Consider the following 22,383-nt stretch of genomic DNA (forward strand, 5'->3'; position numbering starts at 1 on the left):
GAATAAAAATTTGCTCTCTCTGGAATTCACGTGAGAACAATTACTAAATAAAGACAAAATGTGACCAACAACATTGAGAATTCCTTTCCCTCCACAGATGCTGCTCGACCTGCTGAGTTCCTCCAGCATATTGTTTGTTGCTCCAGATTCCAGCATCTGCAGCCTCTTGTGTCTCCATTAACAACACTCCCTACAAACGCCTCACCCTATCGCAGACATTCCCTCTGTCCTATCCATCCCTACCTCGGCCCTCTTATAAACTAAAACTCAATGATTCAGGAACAGCTTCTTCCCCTCCGCCATCAGATTTCTGAATGGTCCATGAACCCATGAACACTACCTCATTATTCTTTTTTTTTTGCCCCATTTAGTTATTTTTGTAATTTATATATTTTTACGTCTTGCACCGTACTGCTGCCGCCCAAAGCAAAAAATTTCACGTTCATATGTCAGTGATAATGAATCTGATTCTGATTCTGAGTCTGGTTCTGATTCTGACTAGTTTTTCTCCCTCTTTCCGAGTTCTGATGAAAGGTCTTCAACCTGAAACATTGCCTCTGTTTCTCTCTCCACAGGTGCTGCCTGACCTGCTGTGCGTTTCCAGCATTTTCTGGTTTTGTTTCAGATTTCCAGCATCTGCAGCTTTTTTGATTTACCTTACTTTTTTTTAAGTTAACCAAAAACCTACCAACTTCTGAGTTAAAATTAACAATCGATCCCTACATCAACGTTTGTCTGGGGAAGAGTTGATAACTCCACTCACGTAGAAGCATTTCACTCTTGAAACCTTGCCTCCAATTTTTAGCAAAATTTAGGTTATGAAAAGTTACAGGGGGATTTTGATCTGCTGGGTAAGTGGGGCCGAAGATTTGTAAATGGCCTTTAATTTGGATAAGTGCAATGTGTTCGACTTTGGGAAGTCAAACCAGGGTAGGACTTATACAGTGAATGGTTGCGCCTTGGGGAATGTTGTGGAACAGAGGACCTAGGAGTACAAGTACATAGTTTGCTGAAAGCAGCATCACAGGTAGACAGGGTGGCGAAGAAGGCTTTTGGCACACTGGCCTTCATCACTCAGGGCATTGAGTATAGGAGCTGGGATGTGATGTGGCAGTTGTATAAGACGTTGGTGAGACCGCACTTGGAGTATTGTGTACAGGTTTGGTCACCCTGTTATAGGAGAGACCACATTAAACTGGAAACAGTGCAGAGAAGATTTACGAGGATGCTGCCTGAGTTATAGGGAGAGGTTGCGCAGGCTAGGACTTTATTCCTTGGAGCATAGGAGACTGAGGGATGACCTTCTAAGAGGTGTATAGAATCATGAGGGGCATAGGCAGGGTGAACGCACACAGTCTTTTTCCCAGGGAAGGGGAATGAAAAACTAGAGGTTGAAGGTGAGAGGGAAAAGATTTAAAAGGGACCTGAGGGGCAACTTCTTCACACAGAGGGTGGTCATATATGGAATGAGCTGCCAGAGGAAGTGGTTGAGGCAGGTATAATAACGACTTTTAAAAGACATTTGGATAAGTACATGGATAGGAAGGATTTAGAGGGGTATGGGCCAAAGGCGGGCAAATGGGACTAGCTTTGTGGGCACCATGGTTGGCATGGACCAGTTGGGCTGAAGGGCCTGTTTCCATGCTGTTATTACTCTATGACTCCCTGAACAACAGAAATTTTTCTCTTTGCTTCCGTTCCTTCATTTCCCCTTAAAATATTGAAAACTCCAAGGTTCCTGGGAAGAAGGAAAAGTATTAAAAGCAAAAGTCCAGGCCTACCTTCCCTGGAGTGAAGTATTGAGCAGCACGTCAGGGAAGCCATTTCGCCCCTAGCCTGAAGGCACTGATTAAAAGGCATTCACTTTTAATTAAATAGCACAAAATGGTTTCAATCTCCCTTGCTCGACACCCCCTGACAAACTGAGCTGGGAAAATGTGGGAAAAACCTAGCGAGGCAAAAATACTAATGACCTCTCGGGGTCTTCCATTGTTTCCGTGACACCTTGCTGGCATGGTTACAGAATAGTGTTAACTACAGCGAGTCATGGCATTGTGCGTCGATGGGGAGAGTGCTGAGCTGTGGGAGTTTGGGTCTAATTGGGTGTAGCAGCGGGAGTTGGGTCTGAAATCATCCTGTCAACTCCGGCTGTGAGGAAGGGGCCAGAGTTAAACAGCTTTTGATGGGGAAGGACGGGAAATATGAGGAAAGGAGGAGACCTATTTATACTTAACCCTTCGCACATCAGGGTGGCCAGCCTCTTTGTCTCCAACAAACACCTAGGCGTGATCTGTGGAGCCATACGGGGGGAGGCCATTCACCCTTCTGGGAAACACCCAAGGATTCTTCCAACCCCTCCCTCAATTAAAATCCACATTTTAATGGACTTCAGTGCTCCCATTGCTTCTTGTGGGACTTTGCTGTGCCCAGATTAGGAAAATTTTTCTCTGACCAATAACCTGCATTTAACAGCTTCTTCCCCACTACCAGCAGATTTCTGAGCGGTCCATGAAACCCATGAACATTACTTTGTTCTACTTTTTCTTGCACTATTTATTTTGTAACTTACAGTAATTTTATGTCTTTGCACTGTACTGCTGCCGCAAAACAACAAATTTTACAACATATAGGACAGTGATAATAAACCTGATTCTGATTCTGTGTGGTGCTGCCCTGGGTAAGAGTAACAGGACAGCGTAGAGGGAACTTTAATGAAAAAATAACAAGATGCTGGAGGAACTCAGCAGGTCAGGCAGCATCCACGGAGGGAAACGAACAGTCGACGTTTCAGGCCGAGACCCTTCATCAGGACCGGAAAGGAAGAGGGCAGAAGCCAGAATAAGAAGGTGGGGGGAGGGGGAGGAGCACACGCAGGCAGGGGAGAGGTGAGTCCAGGTGAGAGGGGGGAAGGTAGGTGGGTGAGGAAGGGGGGAAGGTGTAATAAGCTGAGAGGTGATCGGTAGAAGAGGCAAAGGGCTGAAGAAGAAGAAATCCGGTAGGGCAGGGCAGTGGACCATGGAATAAAGGATGGAGGAGGGGAGGAGAGGAGATGGGCAGGTTATCAAGGTGGGGAAGGGAGTCACAGGAATAAGGGAAGACAAAGGAGTGGGGGGGGGGGGGGGAGAAAAAGAAAGGGCGGGGTTACCAGAAGTTAGAGAAATCGATGTTGAGGCCGTCAGGTTGGAGACTCCCAAGGCGGAACATGAGGTGTTGTCCCAGGAATATGAGACATTGTCCCAAGGTGGAATAGGAGGTATTTTACCACCGGGAAGGGGTTGTGAAGGAGGTGTTTGGTTCAGGAGTCTGATAGCAGTGGGGAAGAAGCTGTTCTTAAGTCTGGAGCTTTACTCTGTATCTAACTGTGCTGTTCCTGCCCTGGGAATGTTTGATGGGACAGTGCAGAGGAAGATTTACTCTGTTTCTAACCCATGAGAATGTGCGATTCCTTGAAGCAGACAAGAACCACTGTTTCCCCACCTGGACCTTCTTGGAAAACAGTCGACAGGGGCCAACAACTTGCTTTTGTCCATTTGTTCCATTACTGTCCCTGTGCCTTACCGCGGTGACCATACTTCACACAGGGTGATGCCATGTGGTTCTAATGGGCCACGGAACCTGCACGTCCAAAAGGTGTGAGGTAAATGCAGGAATTCCTCAGTCCAAATTCCCAGAGCGTGTTAGGGGAATTATGCAGGTTCCAGACTCTGAACTCCGTCTGGCCGCTGCTGGCTGGAGAGTAGTCAGGCTGATGATGGAGTGGCCGGCACCAGATTAATGGAGGACGTTCGTCTTGCCCCATGCGATAATATTGACCCCTCTCCCACTCAAACAGTGTTAACGAGGGACCTCATTCACAGAGGGGAGGAAGCAAGCGTCCCATAAGACCTTCCAAGGAGCTTTACAAGGGCATAATCTGACTCCACCTAAGGAAATGAATGGCAAAGGCAACAAGAAAGGTTACGAGGGGCAATAGGACTTGGGGGGGTGGGGGTTTCCAGAGCTCGGGGCTCAGGCTGCTGAAGAAACAGCTGCCCTTGAGGAGTGGGGCGGGAATGGGTGGGGTGATTAGATTTGGGGATCGACAGTCAAAGAGTAAGAGACTCAGAGTCATACGGCACAGAAACAGGCTCTTCAGCCCACCACATCCATGCCGACCTTTCTGCCCATCTACACTACTCCCATTTGCCCGCATTAGCACCGTATCGTTCTATGCCTTCCCTATTTAAATGTCTGTCTAAATGCTGCATTGCATCTGATTGCACCACCTCCTCTGGTAGTGAGTTCCAGATATCAATCACTCTTTGTATAAAAAAACTTACCCCTCAGATCTCGATCCTCTCACCTTAAGCCTCTGCTCCCCTGCTTTTGATACCCCTACAGGAAAGAGGTTTGACTGTCTGCCTTATTTATATTGGTCATAATCTTATGCACCCCTATCGGGTTAGCTTACTTCGCTCCAGGAAGTCGGAGGAGCGCAGAGATCTGGAGCAGTGACAGTCCTAGAGACTGCAGAAACCGGGAGGAGGAAGAAGTGATGGACAGTGTGAAATGAGAACAGAGATCTGAAAATCAGGGAATATTTGGAATTAAAACATTACGTGCTGAAAGGAACGTCAGCTTCCTGGCCTGGGTGCCTCGGTTTGGCACATTTACTGAGGTTTCCTCATTCTGCAGGTAACTTGTTTGAACAAAGTCCCTTGCTGAGGTTGATGAAGGTTGTCACCTGGGCCCTCAGGCACGGAGAGAACCTTCCTTAAACCTCTTTTAAAGAGTATCCAGTGATTGAAAGCTGCTTATTATCTTTCCCCTTGCATCCTGCCTAAACATAAACACGTCTCCCAGTCCTGAGTGTTTACTGCTCCTTCACAAGGCAGCTAAGATTACAGGCCGAGGTAATTAAGCGGGAGATCAGGGAGAGATCAGAGGTGAGGCACTCCTCTGAAGTCATTGTACAGTCACCAAATGAAGTGTTATCGCTGAGAGAGGAGAAAGCACTCCCTTCCAGGGTTGATTACTGGGGAGGATATGGTGAAACCTGACATTGTGTTGGACTTAAGCCTTAATTACAGGCCGTGGTTTCCTCAGCCACCTTTCATTGTCGATTGCTGGAGATTTCAGTGACCTCCTTCCCAACCTGTTCATGCTTCATTTGATGGGAAGCATTAGGGGTAATTTCATTCATCCCTGGATAATCCAGGAATTCCTGCTGAGTGGAGACCTTTAGCCTCCAGGAACTATTCTTCACCTCTTCATCATCCGATGTCAGGGTTTAACGTAGAACATGGAATAGTACAGCACAGGATCAGGCCTTCGGCCCACAATGTTGTGTCAAATTAATTAAACTAGTAATTAAAAGCTTAACTAAACTAGTCCCCTTGGCCTGCACAAGGCCCATATCCCTCCATTTTCTGCATATTCATGTACCTAACTAAGAGCCTCTTATTGTATCTGCCTCCACCACCACCCCTGGCAGCGAATTCCAGGCACCCACCACTCTCTGTGTAAAAAACGTGCCCCGCACATCTCCTTTGAACTTTCCCTTTCTCACGTTAAATGCACGTCCTCTATTATTTTGACCCTGGGAGAAAGATACCGGCTGTCTAGTCTATCTATGCCCCTCATAATCTCATAAACTTCTATCAGGTCTCCCCTCAGCCTCCGCTGCTCCAGAGAAAACAACCCAAGTTTGTCCAACCTCTCCTTATAGCACGATGATGATGGAGGAACTCAGCAGGCCAGGCAGCATCCGTGGAGAAAAGCAGGCGGTCAACGTTTCGGGTCAGCACCAGAAGAAGGGCAGATCAGAAGCTCGGTATAAAATGTCAGCTGAAGGACAGCACTTCCAACAGTGTGGCATTCCTCAGTACTGCACGCGGGACCGCCAGCATAGACCGTTGTGCTCAGGATGAACCCAGAACTATCTGGCTCGAGAAACGAGAGCTCGAAGATAAAGGAACGTCGAGAAAATGTTACCAGGATTTCCTACGGCAAATGCAGAGGTGTAAGTAAACAAAATTGGGTATTGTCCTTTTCCATTTTCTTTGAACACTTTTATTGGTGGGAAGGAGGGAGGGAGGGAGGGAAGAACAAGATTGTTTACTGGAGGATTTAGGCTTAAAAATGAAAAACTGTATTCATAAAACTTCTGAAACGTCCTTGGACAAGGAAGAATTTTGAAGGAAGGTAGTAGGATTGGTTTATTATTGTCACATGTACCGAGGTACAGTGAAAAGCTTTTGCTTGCTTGCCATCCAGACAGATCATTCCATACATAAATACATTGAGGTAGTAAAAAGAAACAGAATGCAGAATATAGTGTTGCAGTTACAGAGAAAATACAGTGCACTATGGACAAATAGAGTGCAAGGGCAACGACAAGGTGGATTGGAAGATCAAGGATTCATCTTTTAGCGTAAGAGAGGTCTATTCAAGAGTCTGATAACAGCGGAATAGAAGCTGTCCTTGAGCCTGGTGGTGCATGTGTCAGTGTCCAGAGCTCAGGGCCCAGTTATGGCCACAGTGGGGGAAGTCTGGATTGGAGGAGGTCAAGGGTGTCAGAGAGTTGTGGGAGGTGGGGTGTGAAGGGAGGGAGAAGTGATTATGGAGATGGAGGGTGGGATTATGCAGGGAACCAGGAGGGATCAGAAAAATAAGGCTGAGATTTTTAAAACTGAGCTGTTGCTTAATCAGGATGCAGTGCACAGTCCTCCCCACCATTGACAGCATCTACGGGAGGCGCCGCCTCAAGAAGGTAACATCTATCATCAAAGATCCCCACCATCCGGGTCATGCCATCTTCCGCCTTCCACCGTCAGGCAGGAGGTACAGAAGCCTGAAGTCCCACACCACCAGGTTCAGGAACAGCTACTTTCCTACAACTGACCTGCACAACCCTAACCCTACCTCAGCAACGGAACACTACGGACCACATCTTGCACTGCCGTGGACTTGTCTCTGATTGTGTCTGTTTTTTTTGTACCTAAGTCTTGTTTTTTCACACTTTTTTCCCTCTCTCTTCACTGATTTGTATAATTTATGTACAATTTATATTCTGTGTGTCGTCTGTACCTTTGAGCCTGTGACGCTGCTGCAGGCAAGTTTTTCATTGTGTCTGTACCTCACCGTCCTTGTACACATGAAAATAAAGGTGACTTGACTTGACAGTGTAGCTCAGAGACCATTCTGGAGACCACCTTGTTGGTCTGGTCCTTGGCCTGGCCAAAATGGCCATTGGCAGGTCCAGGCAGTGAGCCGTTAAGGGGTCCATTCAAGCTGACTGCCTGCCCCTCTTCCGAGGATACGTCAGTGCCCCGGTGTCCCAGGAGAGGGATCACGGCTCACTGAACATTTTCCAGGACCAGTGTAGACTGTGGAGGCTGAAGTGTGTCCTGGACAAGGATAATAATGTTTTAACATGAAAGTGATGTAAATCCTGTAAATATTTAAATGAAAAAGATGTAAAGATCTTAACAACAAATAGTTTGCCGGAGGAACAACATCTCTGGCGGGAAAGGAATTGTGACATTTTGGGTCGACATTTGAGAAAAATGAGGTGACTACTGTCTTTTTTTGCACTGTCTTGCTTTTGCACAGTTTTTCTCTCTCTCTCGCTTCACTGTCTTGTATAATTTATGTATAATTTATGTTCTGTGCGTTGTCTGTACCTACGTGCCTGTGATGCTGCTGCGAGCAAGTTTGTCATTGTACCTCATTGTACTTGTGCACATGACAATAAACTCAACTTGACGGCTGAGTGGGGAACGGGACAGCGTATGACACAAAACAACAGGAAGGGAATTTTTTTTAATGCAGTGAGTTGCCGTGCCCTGCCTGAGAGGTTGGTGGAAGAAGCAAATTGAACAGGAACCTTCAGAAGGAAATTTAACATGTGCTTGAATGGGACAAGATGGTGATCTCATAGAGGTGCATCAAACCATGAGGGGCATCGATAGGGTGAACGCACACGGTCTTTTTCCCAGGGTTGGGGAATCGAGAACTAGAGGGCATAGGTTTAAGGTGAGAGGGGAAAGGTGTAATAAGAACTTGAGGAACAAGTTTTTTTTACAGAAAGGGTGGTATCTATCTGGAGTGAGCTGCCAGAGGAAGTGGTTGAGGCAGGTACAATAACAACTTTTAAAAGACATTTGGACAGGTACATGTATAAGATAAGATTTCTATATCAGTCACATGTACATCGAAACACACAGTGAAATGCATCTTTTGCATAGAGTGTTCTGGGGGCAGCCCACAAGTATCGCCAGGCCTTCAGCGCCAACATAGCATGCCCACAACTTCCTAACCTGTACACCTTTGGAAAGTGGGAGGAAACCAGAGCACCCGGAGGAAACCCACACAGTCACGGGGAGAACGTACAAACTCCTCACAGACAGTGGCCAGAATTGAACCAGGGTCGCTGGCACTGTAATAGCTTTACACTAACTGCTACACTTATGGGCCAAACATGGACAAATAGGGCTACCTTGGATGGGGCACCTTGGTTAGCATGGACCACTTGGGCTGAAGGGCCTGTTTTCGTGCTGTATGACTCTAAGTTTACAGAGAATACACAACAGGATTGGGATGAATTTCAGGGCTCTTTCAAACAGTAGTACAGGCACAATCCAAGGGGTTAACTCGAGAGTGCACCAGCCTCACTCTCACAGTCGCAGATGTGGAACATCTGTCTTGGCAGGTATTGTTCCTGTAATCAGCACCCACCCCCAACTTGCCTGACTGGGATTGAACCTGAATAAACTTTCTCATGGAGCCACAGCACTCAAGTCTGTCACTCCTCTCACCCTGTGTGAAATGTCACTGATGTGTGTGAAGAGCTGAGAAAGGTTTGTAAAGAAAGGGTTCTGGCTGACTGGAGTCTAAAGAGCCTCTTCAGGAAGAGTAGTTCCGAATCTCCTTAATTGACTGACACAAGGAAGTTGATTGAAATCCAGGTTGTTGACCTCTTGTCCCCCTTGGGAACATTCCTACGCTCCCGAGACTTGGTCAGACTCAGGATCCCACTTACAGATGGTAGAGGTTCCTCTGCAATCCTGCAGACTGCAAAAGAAAAGTCAAACATGGCCCGTGATGTATTAAAGCGTCCCAGGGCCAATACTCCTTGTTAAGGGGAGGTGGCCCAAAGCTTGGTCAAAGGGGACAGTCATAGACATGGGAGGAAGGAGAGGCAATGAGGTGATGGACCTCCCAGAGCTTAGATCCATAGGCTCCCTGAGTGATCTGTTTTAGTGATGGTTATCAGTACATAAATATCACCCAGGAAACTGTAGTTAAAGACCCTAGTTTTTCTTCCAAGCAGTACACCAATGTAAAGGTTTGAGAAAACTGATCAAGGTGGATGTTACTGACAGGGCCTGGTGTCACAATATCACACGAAGAGCAAAATCACAGAGAACCCAAATGCAGAACGCCAGGCCGAGACACTTCCTCAGAACCACATGCAGAACGGCAAACAGAAGGAATCTTGCCTCGGGACTCGGCAGAGTCCCAACACAGAAACAGGGTTTTCTAGGAGAAACAGCAAAACCAGAACTGCTCTAGAGTTGACAGCTCTAAGCAGCCAGAAGCTGACAATATACCCAAGGAGAGACCAATAATCTGGCAACCAGTGTTTGTGCAAACAGGGTTCTTATACTAGTCCCCTGATGGCACTCAGGTGTGTGTCATTAGGCAAATAGTAGTGCATGGAAACCATGTGCTGCACAACAAAGCACCATCAATGGGGATAAGGGGCAGAATCGAGAACCAGCACTCAGCACCATGACATCTGGTTGTTATTATCCCTTAAATTTAGTGGCTTTCTGGGTCACCTCAGAGGTGCAATCATGATTCAGATTAGCTTATTGTCATATACGCAAGGGTGCAATTTAATTCCTTGCTCACGTGAAGCTCACAGAGTAAACACTATGCATGGTGATAATAAATACAGTGATGAGAGCAATGTAATGGAATGGTGCAGAGTTGTGCGATCTGAAGTAGTGCAAAGAGAAATGTTAAAGTGACAATAACAGAAGAGGTAGAATTAAGTGTTGAAGAATGTGGCAGCACCACCGGGGAGGGGGTGTGAGAGAGGGGATTAGTTCAGAAGTCCGATAGCAGTGAGGAAGAAACTATCCTTGAGTCTGGACATCCAATCAATTTCAATCGTATTGGTGGGTCTGGAGTCACGTATAAGCCAGCCCAGGTGAGGATGGCAGGTGTCCTTCGCTGACAGACATTAATGAATCCATTAACGAATAATTGACACTAGCTTTATATTCCCAAATAATGTAACTATCTGATTTTCTTTACCTAACAGTGTACAATGGGACAGTGTGGAGTTTGTTTTACTTTTTCTTTGCATCTAACCTGTGCTGTCTCTGCCCTGGGAGTGTGTGATGGGACGGTGTAGAGGGAGCTTCACTCTTGTATCTAATCCTTGCTGTCTCTGCCCTGGGAGTGTGTGATGGGACGGTGTAGAGGGAGCTTTACTCTGTATCTAACCTATGTGTAAAGTACTCATGTGGTCTGTACCCCAACACTAACGAGAGCTATACCACTATGACAGTATATTCTGTACCCCAGAGCTCGTTGGACTGCACCCCATATACATGTAGCTCATTTCCCAGTGCCCGTGTGCCTATATCCCCATAAGTGTGTGACCGGTACCCATTGACCCTGCTTTAACCCCAGTCAATGTGTAACATGATTCCAGATGACCTGCACCCCAGCTACCACTGTGAATGTGCAGTCTGTACCCTCTCACCCCCTTAAACCCACCATGAATGTGTGACGTACCCCTGTGACTAAGTCAAGTCGAGTTTATTGTCACGTGCACAAGTACGGTGAGGTACAGGGACAATGAAAACCTTGCCTGCAGCAGCAGCACAGACACATAGGTTCAGACAACACACAGAACATAAGTTGGACATCAGTTATACAAGACAGTGAAGAAAAGACTGTGCAAAACAAGACTTTAGTACAAGAAAAAGGGGCACAATCAGAGACAAGTCCACAGCAGTGCAAGATGTGGTCCGTAGTGTTCCGTTGCTGAGGTAGAGTTAGGGTTGTGCAGGTCGGTTCAAGAACCTGATCGTTGTAGTAAAGTAGCTGTTCCTGAACCTGATGGTGTGGGACTTCAGGCTTCTGTACCTCCTGCCTGACGGTAGCAGCGAGAAGAGGGTGTGACCCGTATGGTGGGGGTCCTTGATGATAGAACCAGAATCAGAATCAGGTTTATTATCACTGACATATGTCGTGAAATTTGTTGTTTTGTGGCAGCAGTACAGTGCAAGACATAAAGACATAAAATTACCATATAAGTTACAAAAATAAATAAATAGTGCAAGAGGAATAACAAAGTAGTGTTCATGGGTTCACGGATTTTTCAGAAATCTGGTGGTGGAGGGGAAGAAGCTGTTCCTGAAACCTTGAGTGTGGGTCTTCAGGCTCCTGATGCCACCTTCTTGAGGCAGCACCTCCTGTAGGTGCTGTCAGTGGTGTGGAGGGTTCTTCCCATGTGTGACCTTTACCTGGTTACCTGTACACCCTGTACTTTAGTACCACCTGACTTGTGCCCCAGAGCACACTGGACTGTTCTCAGTTACTGTCTACCCGTGTAGCCTCTGTCTCTGTGTTTGGAGAACCTAAACCATCAATTTATAGTCTAAAGACCCAGGACCTTTGGAGACAGGGCGGGAAATGGGAGATTAAAATTTAGCCTGTCACCTTGGTGGTTTGATCAGTATATTCTCCCTTGCTGGGGAGATGAACACCATCCAGAACTGAGGGGGTTAACTCCAAGCCCCAGTCACTGCTAATTGTGGTGATTGGGCCTGTTTTATTGAGGACCTCTGACCCCTGGTTCCTCCTCTTTCCAGGAGTCCCACCTGAGAGGATTATCTCATCGTCACGAGGAACCAGTAGGGCAGAGTTCACTGCAGCCACTAAGACCAGTGAGTGTGAAAGCCAATCCCAGTGGAACCAGCAGGAATTCGGACACTGTGGGAGGGCTCTGGGTCTTCCCTTGGAAGCCATGGTGGCCTGGGACTGTTAAAAGAAATCAAAAGTTAGTTGTATAAATAGAGCTGTGATTCGGGCAGGGAAAGGGAGGCGGGATTGGAGGGTTTTAAACACGGGTTGGATGCAGCAGAGGGAAGCAAGAATCTTCACGGAGATTTCCCTGGGCATCAGTAACGACGGGAAAAGAAGGAAGGAAAAAAGAAAGAGAAAAGGAACGATATTTAGTGAGAGAAAGAATAGAGAGGGAAAGGGGTTGATAGAAAGAAAGGGAACAGATAGGAAGAGGCAGGGACATAAAAGAAGGAAATGGATAGACAGAAAGATAAAAGAGAAAATGGAACGGATAGCGAAAAAAAATGAAAGTAAAAAGAATGGTAGAAAGAGAAAGGAAAGGCGGAGAGAAAGATAAAAAGGATGAAGTGAAGAAAAGAGAAATCTGGAGAGAAACTTGGAAGAAACGGGAAGTTAAATAAAAAAGTGAAAGGAAGACGGAAAAAGGAGAATTAAATAAGAGAATTTCTACTTTACTCCTCCAGCACAAAGTCTGGGTTCTCACGCCTTCTCGTCTCTCAAAGGCGAATGGGGTTGGCGAAGGGGGGATGCGAAGAAGGGGAAAAATCCCCCTTGTGAGGGGACGCTTACAGCGCAGACCCTTGGAGGTGGCTCTTGTTTCCCAGCTCGTGGTGTGCAGTCTGACCCCCCGCAACAGCCGAGCTGGCCCCGAGGTCGATGTCTGAAGAGTTCCAGCTGCCATTGCTGAGGCTCCCAGGCAACTTCAAGGGCGAGTGAGAGGGGAAGCAGGTGCCCCAGGAGGCTACGGATTTACAATTAAATAAAAACACACACACATTTTCTTTCCTCTCCAAACAAGTGAGATGCATTTCAGCTGTTGCTGCCTTCACCCTCCAGATGTTGGAACAATAATATTGTTCTTCCTTCCTGGTCACTGTGGCCCACGTCCAATGTGACAATAGCTCAGTGTGGTCTGTTCCCATGGGATATGGATGGTGTGTGTGTGTGTGTGTGTGTGTGTGTGTGTGTGTGTGTGTGTGTGTGTGTGCGCGCGCGCGCGCGCGCGTGCGCACGTTTGTGTGTTTGTGTATGTTTGTGTATGTGTGTGTGTTTGTGTGTGTTTGCGTGTGTGCGTGTTTGTGTGTGTGCGTGTTTCTGTGCGTGTGTGTGTTTGTGTGTGTGTGTGCATGTGTTTAGTGCTTTTTTTTGTGGTACTTTCCTGTTGCAAGGTTTAGTAAGAATTAGCAGCGCAGTCTCTTGCTAGATCAGAGGGCGGGGTATGAATGTGCAACTCGGTGTTGTGTCCGAGTTCCCATGGCAACCAGAGAAAGCAATTATATCATATTTTCCACAACACGACCTCCTAAGGGCCTTAATGGCCTTCGACATGCCCTCTGAACGGTGGTCGCCGTGGAAACGTGGCAGACAATCTGTGCACAGCAAGCTCCCATAACTAGCAAAGGGGTAAAGGCCCGTTCATTTGTTGCTGGTTGTAGGCCCCAGGAGTGTTGTTCTGTTCTTTGAAGTGGAATCCCACGACCCCTGCGCACAACCCAGCTCAGCAAACCATCCGCAAGGTGGTGTCTCCAATAGCCCAATGCCCCAGAATTGGATGCTTTATGATCTGGAAAGTTCCTCCCTAAATCTTTGTAGCATTTAAAAATTCCTTTGGCCAATCTTGAACTGTATTATTCCACCTCATCTTCCCTTTCTAATGTCATTGGCTCACTGAGTTCGTGCTGACCATCAACCACCCATTGACACTAATCCTGCATTAATCCTTTTTTTATATTCTCCCCACATTCTCATCAACTCCCCCCAGATTCTACCCCTCACCCTCACACTGGGGACAATTTACAGTGGACAATTGAGCTACCAACCCGTACTTTTTCTTTGGGATGTGGGAGGAAACTGGAGCATCCAGGGGAAATGCAAAGAGTCACAGAGAGAACAAGCAAACTCCACATGGACAGCGCCTGAGGTCAGGATTGAACCTGGGTCTCTTGACGTCGTGAGGTAGCGGCCCTACCAGCTGTGCCACTGTGCCACAACCACTCAACCAATGGGTGGGTATTACTGGTGTCCAAAACATCAGACTGGGTTAATGGGAGCCTTACTGTAGGGCTGGGGTAGGTGGGAGCCATTTTGGCTTCTCTTGGTTAGTGTCCCAATTGCAATTGATCACTTGAACCTCCCTCTCCTTCCCCAGAGTAAATGAAGTTGCACACACAAAGCGCTGGAGGGTCAGGCAGCATCTATAGAGGGGAATGGACAGTCAATGTTTCCTCCCCACTTCCCTCCCTTTATTCCATGGTCCACCCTCCTCTCCTATCAGATTTCGTCATCTTCAGCCCTTTGTCACTTCCACCTATCACCTCCCATCTTCTTACATCATTCCCATTCTCCCCCTCCCTCAACTGCCTCTCTCCCCCTTCACCTGGATCCACCCATCTCCTGCCAGCTCTTGCTCCACCTCTTCTCCTCACCTCCCAGATGAAGATGAAGTCTCAACCCAAAACGATGACTGTCTATCTCTCCCCATAGATGCTGCCTGACCCACTGAGTTCCTCCAGCGTTTTGTGTGCTGCTCCAGCATCTACAGTCTTTTATGTCTCCATATGAGGTTGCACTTAGTTTCCACAGCAACGACTAACATGGGAAGCAAGACTTTAGTATTACCATGGTGAACAATGCGCCTTATTCATCTGTGGAAGCTCCAGAGTTTGGCACGGATCGTGCAGATCCTGGTAGATCTGCCATGTTCTAACTGAAGACTCTGGCCTGTCCCCTTCCGCCTGGAGCGGTCAGAGGTCATTAACATCAGCCAAAGCTGGCAATTGGAGTTGGAAAACCTTCCATCATATCCCGGGAAAAACTCTGTGGCTGGGACACCTTAACATCCCCCCTCCCTGGCTCACTTCCCAACATTCTATCGATTTGCCACTGATGACCCAGAGGATGGAAGCCAACTAATTCCGATTTGAGAACTCTACTGATCCCAAAGTCTCTCTGCTTCTGGAACTGTCAGATTCCAAGAGTCAATGAGAAGACCCCATGTCACAGTGAGGTCTAATGTCGGGGTGTCAGTTTGCAGACAACCGAACAATTGCCTCTCTTGTTATTCTCAACTCTTGGAATTATTAGCCTCACTGCCACTTTGATCTGTCCCACAACTTAATTCCCTGAGTCCAATTCTATGTGCCTTTAATCCTCCCCCAAGATCATACAGTAGGTTTGAGGTTGCATACTGGACAACACGCGTGTGCTAGACGAGCATTTAAATCAACAAGGCATAGAAAGCTACAGGCCAAGTGCAAGTAAATGGTAATGGATAATTGGTTTATTACTGTCACAGGCACCAAGATATTGTGAAAAACTTTGTTTGTGTGCCATCCAGACAGATCATTTCATACATAGGTATATCGAGGCACTACAAAAGGAAAAACAATAACAGAATGTAGAATATAACGTTACAGTTACAGAGAAGGTGAAGTGCAGGCAGACAATAAGGTGCAAGGCCTTGACGAGCTAGATTCAGAGATCAAGAGTTCATCTACTTTCATACAAGAGGTCTGTTCAAGAGTCTTATAGCAGTGGGGTAGAAGCTGTCTTTGAGCCTGGTGGTACATGTTCTCAAGCTTTTGTATCTTCTGTCCTATGGAAGTGGGGGGAAAAAAGAATTACTGGGGTGGTGGGATCTTTGATTATGCCCAGCTGCTTTCCCAAGGCAGCGAGATGTGTAGATGGAGTCCATAGAGGGGAGGCTGGTTTTTGTGATGGACTGGACTATGTTCGCAACTCTCCACAATTTCTTGTGGTTTTGGACAGAGCAGTTGCCATACAAGCTGTGATGCATCCAGATAGGGTGCTTTCTATGGTGCATCTATAAAAATTGGTGAGGGTTATTGTGTAAGTGCCGAATTTCCCTAGCCTTCTGGGGAAGTAGAGGTGCTGGTGTGCTTTCTTGGCCATAACATCTACGTGGGAGCCAACCAACACGTTCCTTCAACAACACCTATACTCCTTTGAGCAAGATAGGCTATTGGTGACATTTACACCAATTTATAGAACTTGAAGCTCTCAACCATCTCCACCTCAGCACCATTGATACAGGCAGGGGTGTGTACCCCGCCCCACTTCCTGAAGTCAATGACCAACTCTTTTGTTGTAGCTGGGTGCTTGATGGGGGTGGCATGGACGATGGGCCGAAGGGCCTGTTTCCTTGCTGGGTGATTGTATGACTCAGGTTATACTTGGGAGATCAGGCCGACTATATCCCGTTTCTTAAAAGGAGTATAGGTGTTGTTGAAGGAGTGCTTTGGTTGGCTCCCAGATATTGTTATAATGGTTTCATCACCTACCATGCCTCAGGTTCGAAGTTCTCACCAAAACACTAAACAGCCTCTCCCTTCCTTGTCTCTGAAACCTCCCTGAGTCCCGACATCCTTCCGCCATCTCTGCACTCCTCCATTGCTTATTCCCTTGGTCCATATCGGTAGCCGCGCTCCCTGAGTCCCTAGGTCCTGTGCTCCCGGGTCCCTTGCTCAGGAATTCCCTCCCTAATGCTTCCGTCTCCACCTCCCCCACCCCTGAGAGTCTTCTCAGCGCATATCTCCCTGAGGATCCCCTAAAACCCCCCTTGTGGAGTAACCTTTCAGTTGCCTAACCCAATGCCCCCACTAAGATTTTCTTTCACCTCATTCATAGGGTGTGACGTCACTGGCTGTGCCAGCATTTATTGTCCATTCCTGATTGCCCCCTGAACTGATGAGGCAGTTAAGAGTCAACCACATCGGTAGGGCTGGAGATCAAAACAAAACTGCAGATCCCAGAAATCTGTGATAAAAACAGAAAATCTTGCAAAAACACTCAGTGGGTCAGGCAGCATTCGTGGAGAGAGAAACACTTTTCAGACACTGCCTGACCCGCTGAGTGTTTCCAGCCTGTTTTGTATTTCAGTGGGGCCAGATTTGTAAATGACCAGGTAAGGATGGCAGATCCTTGAAGGACATGAGTTGGTTTTTACAACAATCCAGTAGTTTCATGGTTACCATTATTGAGACTAGCTTGTTTTTTTCAAATTCAAGATCTATTTAATTTGCATTTAAGTTTCCCCTAGTAGCCGTGGTGAGATTTGAACTCACACCCTTGAATCAATTGTCTGCACCCCCGGCTGTTCACCCACTATGGGACCGTGCCCTTACCTTAAAGGCAGCCAGTGGTCATTGATGTTGTCGAATTCCTCAACAATGCTTATCGTTTTTGTGAAGTGCTGTGGTAGATAAAACCTTGACTGCAGTAAGTTTCAAAAGATGAATTATTGATAGGAGTCCAGGAGAAGGGCTGTTAGTTAGAACATGTTGTAACGGATTAACTCAGAGGAATCTCATTCCAAGTTAAACCTTCAGGCTATTTTGGCAGCTGAAGTCAGACAACACTTATCACTCAGCCACTGCAAACCAAGTACTGTAAGTACATTCCTGATCCTTATAATTGGCCAATGAATTGGGTCACTTTCCAGTCAGCCCATTTCACAGGGTCCTAGCATACCCAATCCCCTTCTATTGGTATTGGTATTGGTTTATTGGTTTATTATTTTTATATGTACTGAGATACAGTGAAAATATTTTGTTTATGTGCCATCCAGGCAGATCATTCCGTACATAAGTACATCAAGGTAGTAAAAAGGGAAACAGAATGCAAAATATAGTGTTGTAGTTACAGAGAAAATGCAGTGCAGGCAGACAAATAAGGTGCAAGGGCCATGACGAGATAGATTCAGAGATCAAGAATTCATCTTTATCGTACAAGAGGTCCGTTCAAGAGTCTGATAACACTGGGATAGAAGCTGTCCTTGAGCCTGGTGGTACATGTTCTCAGGCTTTTCATCTTCTGCCCAGTGGGAGGGGAGGGGGAGAAGAGAGAATGACTGGGGTGGGAGGGGTCCTTCATCATGTTCGATGTTCTCCGAAGGTCATTCAATCCCATCAAACAGAATTCCAGTCCTCCCGTCTCCTTCCCATTCATTCCCATTGAACGGAATTAGTCTTCACAAATCTTTCCCATTCACTTCTTCTAATAAGAGTTCCAATCTTCTCAATGCCTTCTTGCTCCATGGAATTCCAACAAGAGAGAGTCAAGCCTCTCACCCATGACATTCAGTGGCATTCCCAGGGCTGAGTCTCGAACCACCAAGATCCTGGGAGTCGCCATTGACCAGAACTCAAACCTGACCTGCCACAGTGGCCATGTGAGTAGGTCAAAGGCTGGGTCTCCCACAGCGAGTGACTCAGTTCCTGACACTATCTACACAGAGTAAGTCAGAAGTGATGCAATCCTCTCCACTTGCATGGATGAGTGCAGTTCCAACAACACTCAAGCAGCTCAACACCATCTGGGATAAATAGTCCACTTGGTTGGCACCCCTTCCCCACCCGAGACATTCATCATCAGCCCAGTGTGTACCAGCTACAAAACTCACTGCAGTTACTCACCAAGGCTTCTCCGACAGCACCTCCCAAGCCTATGACCTCTCCCACCAAAAGGACAAAGGAAGCAGGCAAGGGCAACATCACTGCCTGCAGGTTCCCCTCCAAGTGACCTGGCTTGGAAATATATCATCGTTACTTCGTCGTTCCTAGGTCTAAAAATCCTGGAAGTCCCTCCCCAACAGATCTGTGGGAGCAGAAGGACTGCTACAGTTCAAGAAGACAGCTCAGCCCCTCAGGGGGATGGTCAATAAATGCTAAATACATCCCCAAAAGGGGAAAAATCATGCCAACCCTCATCACCATTCTGCTGAATTACAATGACTTCTTTCCCTTTAATTCTCCATGTTACAGAAGATAAGATCTTTATTAGTCACATGTACATCGAAACACACAGTGAAATGCATCTTTGCGTAGAGTGTTTTGGGGGCAGCCCGCAAGTGTCGCCATGCTTCCGGCACCAACATAACATGCCCACAACTTCCTAACCTGTACGTCTTTAGAATGTGAGAGGAAGCCCACCACCAGGAGGAAACCCACGCAGACACACGGGGAGAACATACAAACTCCTTACAGACAGCGGCAGGAATTGAACCTGGGTCGCTGGTGCTGTAATAGCACTACGCTAACCGCTACACTACCGATGCCTAGGGGATAACCTCGCCTGTTGTACCAAGTCCCAGTTGGTGCAGAGCTTTTCCCTCTCAGGACCATCCTCCATCTTATCCCTGGTTAGTTATGGTCTCAGAGCAACAGATGAAGTCTCACTGCCTTGATGTGAGCCTCTCTGGGATTGACTACTTACATTTGAGTTCGTTCACTGCTTTGCTGAGTCTCCAACAGTTTCATGGTTGGTTTGGAGAACTCAGTCATTGTGACGTCATTTGCACTTTCTCCTTAGAAGACACGTAACAGTCTCATCCTTGAGTGACTGAGACCCAGGTCGCCTCTGTAGGAATGCTTGTGTATCGGTCTGAGCATACTGTACTGGGGAGTGAAGGGGAGCGATTGGGGGAGGACTGACAGAATAATGTTTGATTACCATCCTCTCAATAATATAAACTCATTCTTCGTCTTACCCTTGGGTCAGTGGCCTTACCTGAGTCACAGTTAGAGTCATAGAGTCATGCAGTATGGAAACAGGCCCTTCGGCCCAACTGGTCCATGCCCACCAAGAACTGGGCAGATCAGGAGGAGAAAGAAAAGGGACAGAGGGTTAGCAGTCTTCTGAAGGTTGGAGAATTCAATTTCATGCCATTGGATTGTAGACTATCCAGGTGGAATATGATGTGGGTGTACCTCTAGTTTCCATTTAGCCTCACCCTGGCAGTGGACAGACATGTTGGTGTGGGAATGGAGAGGGGATTTAAAATGGCTGGCAGCCAGGAACTCCAGATGGCCACTGCGGATGTCTGGAGTTCCTAGTTGCTAGCCAGAAAACAAGGGCTGCTCCATAAATACTAAGCCTGGCCGGTGACACGCCTGAGTTAATTAAAATCGCTGTTGCTTTTCTATTTTTCAGGACCACCTCCATCCACCTGAGATGTCAGGTGGTTCGCATCCTCAGCCGAAAGCAGTCACCCCTGAGAGTGCAGCGCTCCCTCAGTTCGATACTGGATGGGGCAGCCTAAGTTTTGTGCTGAAGTCTGTGGGGTGGGACTAGAACTCCCAACCTCCTGAATCAGCCGCTGACCCACTGTCCCTGGTTACAGTAGATTGTGATGACAGAAACTCATTGCCATCAACATCAAAATTAAAATCCAGCGTTACGTCCAGCAATAAACTGCTATAAGACCTGGCAAAGGAGTCTTAAACAATTGTATATCCAACTCAACAAAGCAACAGATCTATCTCATAACATACTGCTCTGTAATTTAGACTAATAATAAAATAGCGTTATAAATCAAAGTCCCTTTCAATTACTTTTATTGCACTTTCAGAGGCTGGGCTCATTCCCTTTCTTTCAGCTGACTTCAATAATCAGGCTTCTAAAATGATGCACGAGGGTTATTTTCAAGGTCCTATTCCAGAGACTTGAGAACAGAGGAAGTGCCACACTGTCGGAGGTGCCGTGTGCAGAGGGAGCTGTCGGAGGTGCCGTGTGCAGAGGGAGCTGTCGGAGGTGCCGTGTGCAGACTGAGCTGTCGGAGGTGCCGTGTGCAGACGGAGCTGTCGGAGGTGCCGTGTGCAGAGGGAGCTGTCGGAGGTGCCGTGTGCAGAGGGAGCTGTCGGAGGTGCCGTGTGCAGAGGGAGCTGTCGGAGGTGTCGTGTGCAGACGGAGCTGTCGGAGGTGCCGTGTGCAGAGGGAGCTGTCGGAGGTGCCGTGTGCAGACTGAGCTGTCGGAGGTGCCGTGTGCAGAGGGAGCTGCGCTCTGTCGGAGCTGCCTGTCAGTTGGATGGGCTGAGACTGTGGCTCTCTCTGCCTTCTCAAGTGGGTGCAGAAACAATTGGAGAAGAGGGGAAGTCCTTCCCAGTCTCCCATCTAACATTTGCTCCTTGACTGACATCAGTAAGGTGGCGCAGTGGTGCAGCTACGAGACCTGCTACCTCACAGCTCCAGTGACCCAGGTTCAATCCTGACCTCTGGTGCTGCCTGTGTGGAGTTTGCATGTCCTCCCTGACAAACATTGCTCCCACTGACCCACAGCAAAGGTAGTGTTGCCACGGTTGTAATGTGGGCACCAAGCAACATCATCGGGGCAGTGTCTTAAACAGATCTTAGTCGGTCTTCTGTTGGGACAAGCAGCACAGTGGCACAGTTGGTACCACTTCCTCACAACACCAGAGACCCAGGTTCGATCCTGACCTCCGACGCTGTCTGTGTGGAGTTTGCATGTTCTCCGGGTGGGTTTCCCCCGGGTGCTCCAGTTTCCCCCCACATCTCAAAGACATGCGGGTTGGTAGGTTAATTTGCCCCAGGTGTGTGTGTGAATGGTAGAATCTGGGAGGAGTTGATGGGAATGTGGGGATAATAAAATGGGAGATCAGTGTAAATGGGTCAGCACAGACTCAGTGGGCCAAAGGTCCTTGGGAAATTGCTGATTATGGAAGCTTGATGTGCATAGAAAGACACTCAAGTTTCCTATATCGCTGCAGTATGCACTCGGTGTAAAGTACTTTGGGAAATGACAGGGAAGTCTTTGATTCCTCTGACTGGGCCGGCGCTGCTGAGTACAGGTTTCATTCTATTTATTTTTGTTCAGGAGATGGGGACATTCACTGCATTGCCCCTCATTTGAGAAGGAGTTGTCAGTCTGGGACCAGGTAAAGCAAGCAGAAGAATTCTCACAAGTAATGACTGATTTAATTAATTACTTAAATTCCCTGAGATGTCATTGGTGAGATTCAAACTCAGATCTCTGTATCAGCACTCCAGGTCTTTGGCCATAGGCCCAGTACCTTAACCACTACACCACACGCCCTTATTGGGTGTGTCTGCCACCCCTGAGGTTGCCAAGGACTTCAGTGCTTCATTTTAATTCAATTATCCTGTGTCCCCTGCTGGCTAGTCAGACTATAGGGCAACGCAGCAGACAGTAATCGAGAGGGTCTTTCATTAACTGACAGAGACTTGCTGATCCTGGCACTTTACTGACTTGGGACTAGTCGGGCCCACTGAGGGTTAGAGACAGTGAGCGCACAGACTGCAGTGGAAAGACTGCTCACACAGTCAAAGACAGTTGCCATGGGACCTACCACATCAGGGCATCCCATAGCGTCTCACAGCCCGGTGAAGCACAGCTGAAGTTTGGAAGAGCCCACTCCAGAGACTAATCAAGGCTGACGATCCCAAGGGAGTGCAGCACTGTCAGAGGTGCTTTCTGTGTGATGAAATGTTAAATCTCAATAAAACATGGCTCCTCTTTGG

General features: G+C 47.4%; 1 long non-coding RNA gene across 1 annotated transcript in view; it reads right to left on the minus strand.

Annotated features, from left to right (window-relative positions):
• Window positions 1-17,302, minus strand: part of LOC127586422 (uncharacterized) — a 34,824-nt gene extending 17,522 nt beyond the window's left edge. The window contains exon 1 of the long non-coding RNA XR_007958682.1: window positions 17,232-17,302. This is a non-coding gene — a long non-coding RNA (uncharacterized LOC127586422). The remainder of the gene's footprint in view (window positions 1-17,231) is intronic.
• Window positions 17,303-22,383: the final 5,081 nt, after the last annotated feature.

This window comes from Pristis pectinata, chromosome 35 (genome assembly GCF_009764475.1).
Source record: "Pristis pectinata isolate sPriPec2 chromosome 35, sPriPec2.1.pri, whole genome shotgun sequence".
NCBI classification, from domain to species: Eukaryota; Metazoa; Chordata; class Chondrichthyes; order Rhinopristiformes; family Pristidae; genus Pristis; species Pristis pectinata.